At 42.7% G+C, this 16,593-nt stretch overlaps 1 pseudogene across 1 annotated transcript in view; it reads right to left on the bottom strand.

Annotated features, from left to right (window-relative positions):
- LOC307102680 (vacuolar protein sorting-associated protein 26C-like) overlaps positions 1 to 15,975 on the bottom strand; it is a 191,737-nt pseudogene extending 175,762 nt beyond the window's left edge. The window contains exon 1 of the transcript in view: positions 15,815 to 15,975. The product of the transcript in view is annotated as a vacuolar protein sorting-associated protein 26C-like (transcript). The remainder of the gene's footprint in view (positions 1 to 15,814) is intronic.
- Between the last annotated feature and the right edge of the window lie 618 nt (positions 15,976 to 16,593).

A 16,593-nucleotide genomic window follows, 5' to 3' on the forward strand; every position in this document is an offset into this window, starting at 1 on the left:
CTGTGTGCTGCCTAAATGCCCCAAGGTTTATTAAAATAAGAAGACAAATCTAACATGAGTTGAAAATGAAAAGTAAGAGGACATCTCACCTGAAGACTTGAGTCTCCTGATTTTTTCTTTATTCCATCATGTGCAAAAAAGAATAAGTGGAGATGAGAGTCTCCTGTGGAGAACTTAGTAACTTTAACACAGGCCATTTGATCCAGGTCATCTGATAAGCATTTGCTGTGTTGCTACCATGTGCAGAGCACTGTGTGAGAGCTGAGAGGAGTTATTTCCCACGGTAGCAATGATTTTACACAAACCTGTAAACACGTTCCTTCTTCACTAACGTCTGCCAGGAAATAGGAACTGCTCTAGACCTTTCAATAGAAGGGATTTAATGTAGGAAACTGGTTACACAGGGGTGGAAGAGCTGGGAAGCAAATATCCACAGAGGAATCTCCTACCGACCTTAGAGCTGGATGAGGTGAGAGGAGGTAGAGGTCTCAGGGTCTGGAAGTTGGGTGGGGCCTGGAGCCTTATAAGGAATCAGCCACTGACACAGGTAACTGCACCTGCTCTCCTCATCTCCCCAACCCCCAATCTCTTTCTTGTTCTCATTGGCTGTACCTACCCAGATCCTGGGAAATGCAGTTCTCTCTGCACACAGCAGACAAGGAAAAGGTGGGGATGGATGTGAACACAAGCAGGCCCATCAAGTCTCAGTGTAATTATTGGGTGCATCTGTGTGTTTGTTACCTGGATCAAGCAGTTCACTTTCTGTGGTCAGGGAGTCCAGGGAAACCAATTAATCATAATAGGATCGAGGAGGCAGTCAGCTCCATCAGCCCACATTCTAGGCATCTGTGTCAGCAGTCTCTTAAAGCACCCTCTTCCTTATAGGACCCTCCTTGTCCCTATCTCTTCCTGCAAGTCCCATCCATTTCTTCTCCCCTTTTAACATACACTAGTAAGCAACCTCTAGACCCCATCTGGTGGCCGATCCCAGTTGGACTCCAACAGTTGACTTTTACACAAACAGACTGCATTATGGAGCACATTTTATTCTGTAAGTCCTCTAGTATATTTTGGTGAACGTTGATGTTTCTGCTCTGCTGAAAGTAGTTGGCTTGCCTGAGGTCACCCAACATATCAGCAGGAGTTGCAGAACTGAACCAAAGCTCCTGAGTCATGACCCAGTGACAAGCCCCATTGCATCATGAGGCTTTCTGTGGCTATAAAAAGATCCATCTATGGAAAGAGCCTCCTCCAAGGTTTGCTGAGACAAGCTGGGTGTTGGGCACTGTGTGTGCACCTCAACTGGGCAGTGGGCCACCAGCCACCTGACAACAGGAAGGGCTCTCAGGGGAGTGGAAGAAGAACTTGCAGGTGATAGCATTTTACCTCAAATGTCCCAACTTGCAATCAAGACATGACACAGATATTGTGTGTATATTATAGACAAATTTATCACATGTTGAGAAAAAAAATCTCTTTTTCAATTGCATGACTAATTACAGCATTTGCCAATTTTCTTGGTGTAAATATTCTTTCTCTGGCCTATTTCAATATACAAACCTGAGGTCACTGGACACAGAATTGGGAAGAGATGTACACAGTCAGCTCCATCCACCCCTGCCCTGACCTCACCCTCTCCTCCCAATCTCTACTCAAGGACTCTGAATTTGTAGCGATGGAATTTTCCATCCAGAGCTTATCATTTGTGACACCCATCCCAAAGAAGTAAGGATTCTGATGCTCTAGCAGACAAAATGGGCTTGGATATTATCTTTGTTAAGTGATGCCTGGAAATAAACACAGACTAACCATTACCACATCTGCTCCACAAATTAGAGGCTAAGGGCATGACACTGCCTTGGTTTTAATCCTTGCTTTAATACTTAATAGTTCTGTAACTCAGGAATTTACTTAACTTCTCTGTGACTTAGTTTCAGAATAATAATAATACAAATTTCACAGGTAGTTATGAGAGTTAAATTATTTAATGGTATAAAGCACTTAAAATAGTGCCTAATAAAGGTCACATATCCTACCTAATAATAGACAAATATGCAAATTGACCGCACCTTCGCTACGCCCAAGCCACGCCCACCAGCCAAGCCATGCCCACCAACCAATCAGGACGAGTATGCAAATCACCGCAACAAAGATGGCGGCTAATTTGCATATCAAAACAGCGTAGAAAGAAGCCAAGAGCTGCAGAAGGGAGCAAAGCTGTGGAGAAGCAAGCAAGCCGGGGGGAGGAGAAGGGAGGAGCGGAGGCGGGGCCGGGGGAGAAGGGAGAAAAGCAGGCGGGCTGGCGGAGAAGGCGGGGTGGGGGAGAAGGGAGGAGCGCAGGCGGGGCTGGGGGAGAAGGGAGGAGCGGAGGCGGGGCCAGGGGAGAAGGAAGAAGAGCGGGCGGGCTGGCGGAGAAGGGAGAAAAGCAGGGGGGCTGGCGGAGAATGCGGGGTGGGGGACAAGGGAGGAGAGCAGGCAGGGCGGGGTAGAGTACAGCAGGAAACCCTATTGCAGGATTTTTCCTGCAACGGGAACGCTAGTTATTATATAATGTTGAGAGATGGAAGTGCTTCTGTTAACACAGGGGAAGTTAAGGATCATCTTGCATTTCAGTCATTCTCAGTTGTATCAAGGATTAAGAAAAGCCATGTAGAACAATAGACTTTCATTTCTGGAAATGGGTGCTGAGGACATTTAATCCAAGCTCCCACACAATGGGGATATTCCTTCTGCTACACCAATTTCTGCTGGAACATCTCCAGAGTCAGGAATTTTCTTCTCAAGGCTACTATATTTATTTTTAGCCCTGCCCCCAATTCTGAATCAAAGTCAGCCTCCTAGCAATGCACAGTTTATTGGTCCTAGTTGGTCTTGCTGAAACCACATGAAAAAGTTTGATCCCTCTTCTGCCTAAGGAGAAATAAGTTGCCATTTTTTTTATTCCAGCATCTGTAACCAATTCTGTAAAGCAAGCTATGTTAGGTCACAGAGTAGAGTGACTGAGGGCTGACCCATGGGAAGGTTGGTGCCCAGAGGATCTCAATATTCATAACCACTGGAGAGCCCCTTAGGCACTGTGCGTCAGGTACCACCGTGTTCCATCTTCCTGTTATTCATTCTGCTCACCATTGGACTTCACAGAGAGGGCCTCAAAAGTCAGCTCAACTCAAATGTCACCCTTTGGCTAGGGGAGGGCACCCTGATTAACAGTCTCATCAGGAGTGCACACCGTGAGAAAAAAGTAGGTCTCAAAAAGCAGAAACCTCTAATCTAAAGGTAAAGTGGTCAGAGAGTGAGGTCTTCTAAAACAACCCTTCAAATATTTGAAGACACTACCCTAACCCATGCAAGGTATTTCTTCCACAGGATAAACATTCCAAATGTCTTCTATAGGAGAAAGAGCATTAGTGATGGGTTTGGTTCAGGTATTGAACTTAGTGTAAATACTTGGATCACCAATTTTTTAGCTGTGTGACTTGGAGCAAGTCATTTGGCTTCTGAGGTCAGTTTCCACAACTGTAAAGTGGGGATAATAATAGCAACTCATAGAGTTATTGAAAAATAAAATAAATGTGTTAGAGTGGTGTTTGGTGCCCAGAAAGTACTCAAAGGCCATAGGTATTATTATGATAATTCTAGTTTAGCACAATTATGCCTTTGCTAACATAGTAAAGAGCATTTCTTTTAAAAAAAACAACACACCGAAACTTAATTAGACATTACTTAATTATGTTATACTAGAGGCCTGGTGCATGAAATTCGTGCACGGGTGGAGGGGTTCCTCAGCCCGGCCTGACCCTCTCCAATCCGGGACCCCTCGGGGGATGTCTGACTGCAGGTTCAAACCCGATCCCTGTGGGATGGGGCCTAAACTGGAAGTCAGACATCCCTCTTGCAATCCGGGACCGCTGGCTCCTAACTGCTCGCCTGCCTGCCTGCCTGATTGCCCTTAACCACTCTAACTGCCTTCCTGCCTGATCGCCCTTAACTGCCTCTGCTTGCTGGCCTGATCACCCCTTAATTGGTCCCCTGCTGGCCTGGTCATCCCCTAACTGTCCCTCTGTTGGCCTGGCCACCCCCTAACTGCTCTCCTGCCAGCCTGATTGCCCCTAACCGCCACTGTGGCTTTGTCCGGAAGGAAGTTGGACGTCTGGAAAATGTCCAGTCGACCTGGTCTAATTAGCATATTACCCTTTTATTAGTATAGATAAGTATAGTCACACTATGGAGTCCTTTGAAAAGAATACATATGCATAGATAGAGTCTGGTACTTTCTTGATTAGTTCAATTGCTACTGAGTATTCTTTAACATAACCCTTGCTTTTATGTCCATGTGAAAGTAGTAAAAAGTCTCCTCTCATTCTGAAATTTTTAGCACTGTTATAGCAATACTCTTTCTCTTACTGCTATTCCCCACCACCTACTCCCTTAAACTTGAAAAGCCCAGAGTTATTTCATCTGAGTTATTGCATCAGTATATATTTAAATTGTTACAAAATAATAACAGCTTAAAATCAAACAGATTATTATCTTAGCAATAGAAGAATCCTTTGGCAAAATTCACCTAGCATCAGTATGTGCTAGGCTTTAGGGAACAAGACAGACATGGAAATTCTGTCCTCATGGAGCTTACATTCTATCCATCCATACATAGTACCTCTATGTATCCATTATACTATAAATATGTGTACATATTTATTTACCCTGCTGCTTGCCAGTTCTTCCAGACACTTGACCTTGTTCACCTCTAGTCTCATGCCTGTAGCATACATGGTGTTCAATAGCCTTTAATGGATTAATGAATAAACAAATGAATAGTGAAATGAATGAATGAGCCCATTTATTTATAATACTCCTTGCCTCCAATGTGCAATCTTAGATTTTTAAAAAAAATTTCCCTCTTGGAAGGAAAAAAAGATGGTGGCTGTCAGGACGGAGGTGAGGGAGAGGGTGTGTGAGTGAGGGGATGAAAGGAGAGTGTGTGGATGTGTGTAGTGTGTGTGTGTGTGAGTGAGTGAGTGAGTGAGGGACAGTTAAATCCGGTAGGAAGAGCAAGGGCTGGCAGACCAGGCTTTCTTGGACAGGGAGAGACTACCACCACTGCAGGCACTCCCCGGACTGTGGGACTCAGGCACGTAGCCCACACCATCTTGAAGGGGAGAGCGGCCTCTTCTAGGAACTCATCAGCACCACCACCCAGACAGGCCTTGGACACTGCCTGTGACCTGGTAGTGACTCCAGTCAAAATCCTGCTGCCCCACCCACAGACCCGCGGACCCTGGGACCTCCACCTCCAAAGGTGCACCGCTCCTGCAGCAGTAAGTGCAACTCCCCCCATTCCCAGTGATAGAACTCCGGACACCACATTCACATGTCTCCAGTGAGCAGGCATCCAGGGCACACCACTCCGTAGGCAGCACCTGGGAGCCACTGGGAGCCCCCACTGGGTGTGATTTTGTACAGACAAGGGCACGCTGCCCCACAGTAGATATTTTGAATTCCCTGTTCCTGAATAACTGCCCGTAGACACCCAGCTGCACAACTTCAGCACCAGGGTCCCTCAGAGTGCGTCAGAGCTCTGTGCTAGCAAACACACTGCTACAGTCACGCATTTCCAGCAAGCAGGCCCCCTGAGCCAATCAATCCACAGGGCTCTCTTGGGAGTCGCTGTGAGCCCCCACTGAGTGCAATCTTGGACAAACAGGGACACATTCCCCTAGCAGTAGAAATTCTGAATTCACTCATCCTGGATACCTGCCCATAGACACCTTGATTATGTGGCTTCAATGCCAGGGCCCTTCAAAATGCTTCAGTGTGCCGCACTGGCAAAAGCACCGTGGGTGCCCCTGTGAGTCACCACTGGGAGTGTGTATATCCAACCACAGATGCAGCAGCAAAAACTGAGTCTTCCCACCCCACAAGCTGCAGAATTGTGGACACTATAGTCACACGCTTTTTCAGTGTGCAGGCCTCCCAAGCCCACTGCTCCACAGGCAGCCCTTGGGCACCACTGTGAGCCCCCATTGGGTGCACACTTATACAAACAGGGGTGCACTGCTGGGCTGTAGAAACTCTGAATTCCCTCTTCTGGGATACCTGCCCACAGACACCGCAATCACGTGGCTTCAGTGCCAGGACCCTTCAGAGTATGTCAGTATACCCTGCTGGCAAATGAAATGCACTGTGGGTGCCACTGTGAGCCGCCACTGAGGGTGTGTGTATCCAACCACAGGAGCAGCAGCAAAAGCTGAGTCTGCCCACCCCACAACTATAGAACTCTTGACACCACAGCCTCGCCTTTCCAAAGCACAGGCCTCCTGAGCCCCATCACCCCAACAGACAGCTCCTGGGTGCCACTGTGAGTTCCCAACGGGCACGTGAAATTTCAACCAAGGGCACAAGACAGCAAAAATTAGGACACCCTCTTCCACGGCTGCTGAATTCTAGACACCACAATTGCGCCTTTCCAGCTCGCAGGCCTACATCAAGAGAAGCCAAATTGCTCAAATATGGAGTTATGCTAGATTACCAAGCCCAGGAGACCTGAGAGATCACACCAGTAGCACCATCCCCAAAAGAACCTGGGTAGCAAAGCAATCGGATCTACAATTAAAATGTTACAGCAAAACATGGGAAGATAAAAAAAGCAATCTCCAAAGGAAAGAAAAAGAGGAATCACCAGAAAGGGAATTGAATGAAATTGAGGCAAGTAACTTGTCAGAGAAAGAATTCAGAGTAATGGTTATAAGGATGCTCAAATGGCTGGATGACAAATACACACAACTCAATGAGAATTATAAGGAGTTGAATAAGAATGTCACCAACATGAAAGGGAACCAAGAGGAAATGAAGAACAACATAGCTGCAATAAAGAACACAATGGAAGGCTTAAACAATAGACTAGAAGAGGCTGAGGACCGCATCAGTGAATTAGAAGACAAAGTAGAAAAAAACACACAAACACAGCAGCAACTGGAAAGAAAATTTAAAAAGCAAGAGGAGAGCCTAAGGGAGCTTTGGGACAACACAAAATGAAACAGCATTCACATAATCGGGGTACCAGAAGGAGAGGAAGAGAAGCAAGGAATAGAAAACCTGTTTGAAGAAATAATGACAGAAAACTTCCCTGATATTGGCAAGAAAAAAACTACGCAAGTCCAAGAAGCACATAGAGTCCCAAACAAGATGAACCCCAAAAGACCAACACCAAGACAAATCATAATTAAATTGGCAAACACCACCAACAAAGTAAGAATCTTAAAGACTGCCAGAGAGAGACAGAAAGTTACCTACAAGGGATCTCCTATTAGAATATCAACTGATTTCTCAACAGAAACACACCAGGCCAGAAGGGAATGGAATGAAATATACAGAGTGATGCAAAGCAAGGGACTGAATCCAAGAATACTACACCCAGCAAGGCTATCATTCAAAATTGAAGGTGGAATCAGGAGCTTCACAGACAAAAAAGGGCTAAGAGAGTTTATTACCACCAAGCCAGCAATGCAAGAAATGCTGAAGGGACTGCTGTAAAAAGAAGAAAGAGAAAGGCAAGAAGAAACACAAACATTAAGAAAAAAAAAATGATGACAAACAAGTACTTATCAATAATAACATTAAATGTAAATGGAGTAAATGCTTCAAAAATACATAGGTTAGCTGAATGGATAAGAAAACATGACCCATATATTTGCTGTCTTCAAGAGACCCACCTCATAACAAAGGATTCACACAGACTAAGAGTGAAGGGATGGAAAAACATTTTTCAGGCAAATGGAAATGAGAAAAAAAGCTGTGGTTGCAATACTTATATCTGACAAAATAGACCTCAAAGTAAAGGCCATAACAAGAGATAAGGAAGGACACTACATAATGCTAAAGGGAGCAATTCAACAAGAAGATATAACTCTGGTAAACATATATGCACCCAATGCAGGAGCACCCAAATACATAAAACAACTTCTGGAAGATATCAAGGAAGAGATTGATAGCAATACAGTCATAGTAGGGGACTTTAATACCCTGTTGACAACACTGGATAAATCCTCTAAACAAAAAATCAGCAAAGAAACAGCAATCCTAAATTACTCACTAGGTCAGATGGATTTAATTGGCATCTTTAGAATATTTCACCCAAAAGCTACAGAATATACATTCTTTTCCAGTGCATACGGGACATTTTCAAAGATAGACAACATATTAGGACACAGGCAAAGTCTCTTCAAATTCAAGAGGATAGAAATCATAACAAGCATCTTCTCAGATCACAATGGCATAAAACTAGAAATCAACAACAATAAAAACAATGGAAAAAAATCAAGCACTTGGAGGCTAAATAGCATGCTATTAAACAATGATTGGATTACCAAAGAGATCAAGGAAAAAATAAAAAGCATCCTGAAAACAAATGACAATGAAAACACAATAATCCAAAATCTATGGGACACAATGAAAGCAGTCCTGAGAGGGAAGTTCATAGCTCTACAGGCCTACTTCAAAAAACAAGAAAAACTGGTAATAAATTATCTAACCTTGCAACTTAAAGAATTATAAAGAGAGTAACAAGAAAAGCCCACAGAATCCAGAAGGAAGGAAATAATAAAGATTAGAGCAGAAATAAACAACATAGAGACAAAAACAAACAAACAAACAAAAAACAACAATACAAAAGATCAACAAAACCAAGAGCTGGTTCTTTGAAAGGATAAACAAGATTGATGAACCTCTAGCCAGGCTCAACAAGAAACAAAAAGGGAGGACCCAAATAAACAAAATCAGAAATGAAAGAGGTGAAGTAACAACTGACCCCACTGACATACAAAGGATTGTAAAAAAATACAACAAACAACTCTATTCCAACAAACTGGACAACCTCAACGAAATGGACATATTCCTAGAAAAATACAAGCTTCCAAAACTCAATCAGGAAGAATAAAAAAACCTGAATAGGCTGATAACTACTGATGAAATTGAAACAGTAATCAAAAAGCTTCCAGCAATCAAAGCCCTGGACCAGATTGTTTCACAGGAGAGTTTTACCGAACATTCAAAGAAGAACTAAAACCAATCCTTCTCAGACTATTCCAAAAAATTCAAGAGGAAGGCACACTTCCAAGCTGTTTCTATGAAGCCAGCATTACCCTAATCCCAAAACCAGATAAAGACAAGACAAAGAAAGAGAATTACAGGCCAATATCCCTCATGAACATAGATGCCAAAATTCTAGCAAATCAGATCCAGCAGTACATCAGAAATGTCATACATCATGACCAAGTAGGATTTATCCAGGGATGCAAGAATGGTACAATATCCGCAAATCAATAAATGTGATACATCACATAAGCAAATTGAGAGATAAAAATTACATATTCATATCAGTTGATACAGAAAAAGCATTTGCAAAATCCAACACCCTTTCTTGATAAAAACTCTCAGCAAGGTGGGAATAGAAGGGTCATACCTCAACATAATAAAAGCCATATGTGACAAACCCACAGCCAACATCATACTCAATGGGCAAAAACTAAAACCATTTCCCCTAATAACAGGAAAAAGATAGGGATGCCCACTCTCACCACTCCTGTTAGACATAGGATTGGAAGTACTAGCCAATGCTATCAGACAAAAAGAAGAAATAAAAGGCATCCAAATTGGAAAAGAAGAAGTAAAGCTGTCCTTATTTGCAGATGACATGATATTGTACATAAAAAACCCTAAAGACTCCATCAAAAAATTATTAGACTTAATAAGTGCATTTGGCAATGTAGCAGGATACAAAATTAATGCCAAGAAATCCTTTGCATTTCTATACACTAATAGTGGACTTACAGAAAGAGAGACTAAAAAGCAATCCCTTTTACCATCACACTAAAAAAATTAAGATACCTAGGAATAAACTTAACTAAGGAGGTAAAAGACCTATATGCGGAAAACTACAGGACACTGGAAAAAGAGATAGAGGAAGACCTAAAGAGATGGAAGAACATACCATGTTCATGGATTGGTAGACTCAACATCATTAAAATGTTCCATACTACCCAAAGCAATCTATAGATTCAATGCACTCCCCATTAAAATGCCAATGGCATATTTCACAGTCCTAGAAAGAACTCTCCAAAATTTCATCTGGAAAAAAAAAAGATCCCGAATAGCTGCAGCAATCCTGAGAAAGAAGAACAAAGTAGATGGGATCTCTATACCAGATTTCAAGCTGTATTACAAAGCCACTATTCTCAAAACAGCCTGGTACTGGCACAAGAACAAACATACAGACCAATGGATTAGAATAGAAAACCCAGAAATCGACCCAAACCACTATGCTAAATTAATATTTGACAAAGGAGGCATGAACATACAATGGAGTCAAGACAGTCTCTTCAATAAATGGTGTTGGGAAAATTGGACAGGTACATGCAAAAAAATGAAACTAGACCACCAACTTACACCATACACAAAAATAAACTCGAAATGGATAAAGGACTTAAACATAAGATGGGAGACCATAAAAGTATTAGAGGAATCCACAGGCAGCGAAATCTCAGACATATGCCAAAGCAATTTCTTCACTGATACCACTCCTAGGGCAATGCAAACTAAAGAGAAAATAAACAAATGGGACTACATCAAAATAAAAAGCTTTTTCACAGCAAAAGAAACCATCAACAAAACAACAAGAAAGCCCACTGTATGGGAGAACATATTTGCCAATGTTATCACCGATAAAGGTTAATTTCCAACATTTACAGGGAACTCATACAACTTAATAAAGGGAAGATAAATGGTCCAATAAAAAAGTAGGCAATGGACCTAAATAGATACTTTTTGAAAGAAGACAGAAGGAAGGCCAAGAGACATATGAAAACATGCTCAAAGTCACTAATTATCTGAGAAATGCAAATCAAAACGACAATGCGGTACCATCTCACACCTGTCAGAATGGCTATCATCAACAAATCAACAAGGACAAGTGCTGGCGAGGATGCAGAGAAAAAGAAACCCTTGTGCACTGCTGCTCGGAATGCAGTCTGGTGCAGCCACTGTGGAGAACAGTATGGAGTTTCCTCAAAAAACTAAAAATGGCACTCCCATTTGACCCAGTAATCCCACTTCTAGGAATATATCCCAAGAAACTAGAAACACCAATCAGATAGGATGTATGCACCCCTATGTTCATAGCAGCACAATTCACCATAGCTAAGATTTGGAAACAGCCTAAATGCACATCAGCAGATGAGTGGATTAGAAAACTATGGTACATCTACACAATGGAATACTACGCTGCTATAAAAAAATGGAATTCTTACCTTTTGCAGCAGCATGGATGGAACTGGAGAGCATTATGCTAAGTGAAATAAGCCAGGCAATGGAAGAAAAATACCACATGATCTCACTCATTTATGGAAAATAAAGAACATTATAACCTGATGAACAAAAAGATGGATACAGAGGCAGTAAAGCATCGAACAGACTGTCAAATTACAGCAGGAGCCGAAACCGGTTTGGCTCAGTGGATAGAGCGTCGGCCTGTGGACTGAAGGGTCCCAGGTTCGATTCCGGTCAAGGGCATGTACCTTGGTTGCGGGCACATCCCCAGTAGGGGGTGTGCAAGAGGCAGCTGATCGATGTTTTTCTCTCATCGATGTTTCTAACTCTCTATCCCTCTCTCTTCCTCTCTGTAATAAATCAATTAAAAAAAATTACAGCAGGAAGGCTGGGGAGTGTTGGGGATGGGGGGGAAAGAGATCAACTGAAGGACTTGTATGCATGCATATAAGCTCACCAATGGACACAAGACACTGGGGTTGGTGGTGGGATGAGGGCATGTGACGGGCTAGCGGAGGCTGTGGGAAGGTCAATGGGGAAAAAAAGGAGATATATGTACTACTATTTGTAATACTTTAAACAATAAAATAAAATTTTAAAAAAACCACACATTTCTAAATAACCTATAGATCCAAGACATTTGATGAGAATTGGATAATATTTAGTACTAAATTACAATGAAAACATTATTTATCAAAACTTCTGTGTTGTAAATCAAGAGAAATTTAGAATGCTACATTAATACTCATCAGTTAATGAGTTGTCAAACTTTAAGGATGAACACTCACTGATAAAGACAATCACAGAACTGTAACACTTATAAGGTTGCTCCCCCTGTATAGGGTAAGTCAAGAATTGTGCCTAAAGGCTTTCAACTTCAGTGTGAGTTCTAGAGTGAGAAATGAGGTGTGAAGGCCCACTTAAGGCTAGCCTTTAGTCACTTAATTCTTAAAGCTTTTGCCCAGTATGTATTCACTTGTGCATTATAAGGTTAGTGCTGGTGCTGAATGCTTTTCCACCATGAATACATTTATAGGTCTTTACTACTGTTTGAGTTCTCACATATACCCACAGGCAAGAGGAATTCCTAAAGGTCTTCCCACATTCTTTACATTCATAGGTGTTCTCTCCAATGTGCGTTCTCTTGTGCATAGTAAGATAAGAGCCCATGCTGAAGGATTTTTCCACATTAATTACACTCATAAGGTTTCTCTCTAGTGTGAGAGTGTAGATGTTTCTTAAGGGATGACTGATCAATAAAGGTTTCCCCCCAGTAACTGCATTCATAGGGCTTCTTTCCGGTGTGGGTTCTCATGTTTTTGGAGGGAGGAAGGAACAGTGAAAGCCTTGCCACGTTCCTTACAGTCATAGGTTTTCTCTGCAGTGTGTTTTTTTGTGTGTGCACATTCAGATGAGAGCTCTGTCTGAAGGATTTTCTACAGTGATTACATTCATAAGGTTTCTCTCCAGTGTGTGATCTCACATATTTCTTAATGGAAGAGTGAAAAATTAATATTTTCCCACAGTCACTACATTTATAGGTTTCTCTGCAGTGTGAGGTATCACACATTTCTGAAGGGACAAGGGGCCAGTGAAAAATTTTCCATGTTTCTCCCATTTTGAGCTTTCCTCCACAGTATATGAGTTTTTGTGCATTCTAAGAGGTCTTTTTCCATAGTCAATGCACTTGCAGAGTTTCCCTCCAATGGGTTTTTGCACATGTACTGAAAAGGAAAAGTGTAATCTGAAGGACAGAAGACATTGATTACACTCAGAAGATTTCTCTCCTGTGAGGTTTATTATGGGATTGAAAGGTCTGCTACAATCAAGAAATTGAGAAATGTTCTCTTCAAAAGGAGAAGTAATAAGAGTTAAGAAATGGCCAAAATCTTTCCTGTATTCTTTATATATATATTTATAAATCTTTATTGTTCAGATTATTACAGGTGTTCCTCTCCCCCCCCCATAGCTCCCCTCCACCTGATTCCCCACCCCACCCCATACCCTTACCCCCCCCCACCACTGTCTTCATCCATAGGTGTAAGATTTTTGTCCAATCTCTTCCTGCACCCCTCAGACCCCCTTCCCCCTGAGAATTGTCTGTCGCCTCCCTTTCTATGTCCCTGATTCTATTATATTCACCAGTCTATTCTGTTCTTCAGATTTTTTTATTCACTTGATTTTTAGATTCACTTGTTGGTAGGTATGTATTTGATGTCTTTTTGTTGTTCATAATTTTTACCTTTACCTTTTTTTTCTTCTTCCTCTTCTTAAAGAATACTCTTCAGCATTTCATGTAATCCTGGTTTGGTGGTGATGAACTCCTTTAGCTTTTTCTTGTCTGTGAAGCTCTTCGTCTGACCTTCAATTCTGAATGATAGCTTTGCTGGGTAGAGTAATCTTGGTTGTAGGTTCTTGATGTTCATCACTTTGAATATTTCTTGCCACTCCCATCTGGCCTGCATAGTTTCTGTTGAGAAATCAGCTGACAGTTGTATGGGTACTCCCTTGTAGGTAACTAACTGTTTTTCTCTTGCTGCTTTCAAGATTCTCTCTTTGTCTTTTGCCCTTGGCATTTTAATTATGATGTGTCTTGGTGTGGTCCTCTTTGGATTCCTCTTGTTTGGGGTTCTGTGCGCTTCCTGGACTTGTAAGTCTATTTCTTTCACCAGGTGGGGGAAGTTTTCTGTCATTATTTCTTCAAATAGGTTTTCAGTATCTTGCTCTCTCTCTTCTTCTGGCACCCCAAAAATTCGGATGTTGGTACGCTTAAAGCCGTCCCAGAGGCTCCTTACGCTATCCTCACACTTTTGGATTCTTCTTACTTTCCGCCTCTCTGGTTGGGTGTTTTTTTGCTTCCTCATGTTCCAGGTCTTTGGTTTGACTATTGGGGTATGGTGATCTACAGTTGAGTTTCTGTATATTCTTTATTTCAGACAATGTATGCATAATTTCTGACTGGTCCTTTTCCATTTTTTTTGGTATTCTCATTAAGGTCCTTGAAGGTCTCTTCAAGTTTATCAGCAGTTTTTAGAAGATTCTTGAGTAACCTTATAAATGTGGTTCTGAACACTGTGTTGTCCATTAGATTACTTTCCTCCATCTCTTCTATTCGTGACCTGCTTCGGTGTCTCCACATTTTGGCTGCCTCCCTGTGTTGATGGAGTGGCTTTGTGTGGTCAGTGACCTATAGGGGCCAGTAGCTCAGCTTCCCCAATCTCCCTAGGTGGTCGCTCTTGGTACCCCCCTTTGTGGGCTGAGTGCAAAGTCTTGGTGTTGTTAAGCCTTGATTGCTGTTGGTACACTGGGAGGATTTGACCTCCAGGCCAATTGGCTGTGAGGATCAGCTGTGTCTCCGCCGGGAGACAGCCTTATTCAACTAGACTTGCAAAATTGTAAAAGCCTCTGTGCTCAGCTTGGATGGGGCGGAGTTTCAGGGTGGAGCCTACAGCCTTGGCTTCTCGTCAGCCCAGCCCTATGAGGTTCCTGGGTCTCAGTGTCCCTCAGTGTCCCTCTGTACTCCCTGCAAGCACCTCTGAGAGAAAAGCGCCCTGGAGTTTCGCCCGCTGCCAAACAGTCTAGTCTCTCCCCCAGTGAATCTGGATTCCCAGATTCTCGCCTGGAACTGGGATTTAGTGCAGTCAGAACTGGGGCTCAGCGCAGTCCGGAGTTTTTGTCTCCTTCCTGCTAAGGCAATTCAACGGCACAGGCAACAGTCCGTCCTCTGCGGGCATTCACGTGCGCGCCTCCGGAGCTCTGCCTTTCACTGCTCCCCTGAGTTTCTGCCTTACAGCCCAGATTCCCCCAGTATGAGCCTGGCTTCCCAGGGTCTCGCCCGGAACTGGGGTTCAGTGCAGTCAGAGCTGGGGTTCAGCGCAATCTGGAGCTTTTATCTCCTTCCTGCTAGAGAACACCGGCCAGGCACTCAGCCGCCCTGTCCTCTCCGGCTCCGTCCTCCCCACACATGCGCGCACCCGTGTCTCCACCTGTGTCTCCGTACCTCAGGCTTTTATGGCTCCTCTGATTTTCCTTGTGGTTTTCTCTTTCCTTCTAGTTGTGGGCATTTCAGTCAGCCAGCTTTCCTGTGGTTCTGGATGATGTCCGTTTTGACTTTTAGTTGTATTTTTGAAATTGTTGTGCGAGGCTTCAGTTTAGGTGTTTACCTATGCCGCCATCTTGGTTTCTCTCTATTCTTTATATTTGTAGTATTTCTGTCCTTTGACATATCTTGTACAAATAAGGTGACAATTCTTTCTGAAGAATTTTCCATAGTGATCAAATTACAAAGGTTTCTAACCAGGGTGAGTTGGTGCCATTTTTGTTTTTAGAAGTTTTTCCCCCAGGAGCATTCTGCATAGAAATTGCATGTTTTGGTTTAAGTTGAGTAGTCCAGTCTGAAACTGAACAGGCCCCTTGGATAATTTTTCTCTCCCCTAGCCTCAGTTCTTCCTGTTCCACCTCAGTGATCAGACCATGATTGCAGAGATGATACCCCATGGATGCCAGGCTCCTAAATTTCTCCATCATCACATCTTTGTACAGGATTTTCTGAGCAGAGTTCAGTAGTGCCCACTCCTCCTGGGAGAAGTCCACCAGCACTTCCTCAAAGGTCGCCAAGCCTTGTGACCAAGTTGTCAGCAATCCTGAATCCATTCTTCCTCTTCTGTATCTCCTTCCTGAGCTGGTAGAGTTCTGAACAAGCAGAGCTACTAATAACCAGATTCTTGTAGTTTCCCAGCACGACATCTCTGTATAGATTTCTCTGAGTTTAGACTAGCAAAGTCCATTCCTTCTAGTTGAATTCCACAGCTATATCCTCAAAGGTCCCTGTCACAAATGTTCTAGCATCAGGCAATTGTCTCAACCAATGTTCATTGAAAATAATGTGTCAGACAACTAATGATAATCTTTTCCCCCTTTGACTTCTCTTCATGAAGACAGAAAAAGTCTTAAGAAAAACAACCACAAGGAGAAAGATCAATGGCCAGAACCCTGTGAGTCTGACAGAGAAATCTGCCTGAACACTTCTTGTTCCCAAATTCAGTAGAGTAAGACCTGAGTTTCTAGATTCAGGTCTTGGTACAAATATGTACAAAACAAAGATATTTTCATGAGATATCACAAAACTCATTGATATGACATCTTATAATGGATATCTCTGCTGAGAATGAAATTGAAGAGAATATGGTAGAGTGGCTAAGAGAAGTTGGTATGCCAGTAGATTATGTACAATCTTGCTAGAATATTTCAGGAATAATAAAAGTATCTGAA

This window comes from Cnephaeus nilssonii (genome assembly GCF_951640355.1).
Source record: "Cnephaeus nilssonii genome assembly, chromosome: 7".
NCBI lineage: Eukaryota > Metazoa > Chordata > Mammalia > Chiroptera > Vespertilionidae > Cnephaeus > Cnephaeus nilssonii.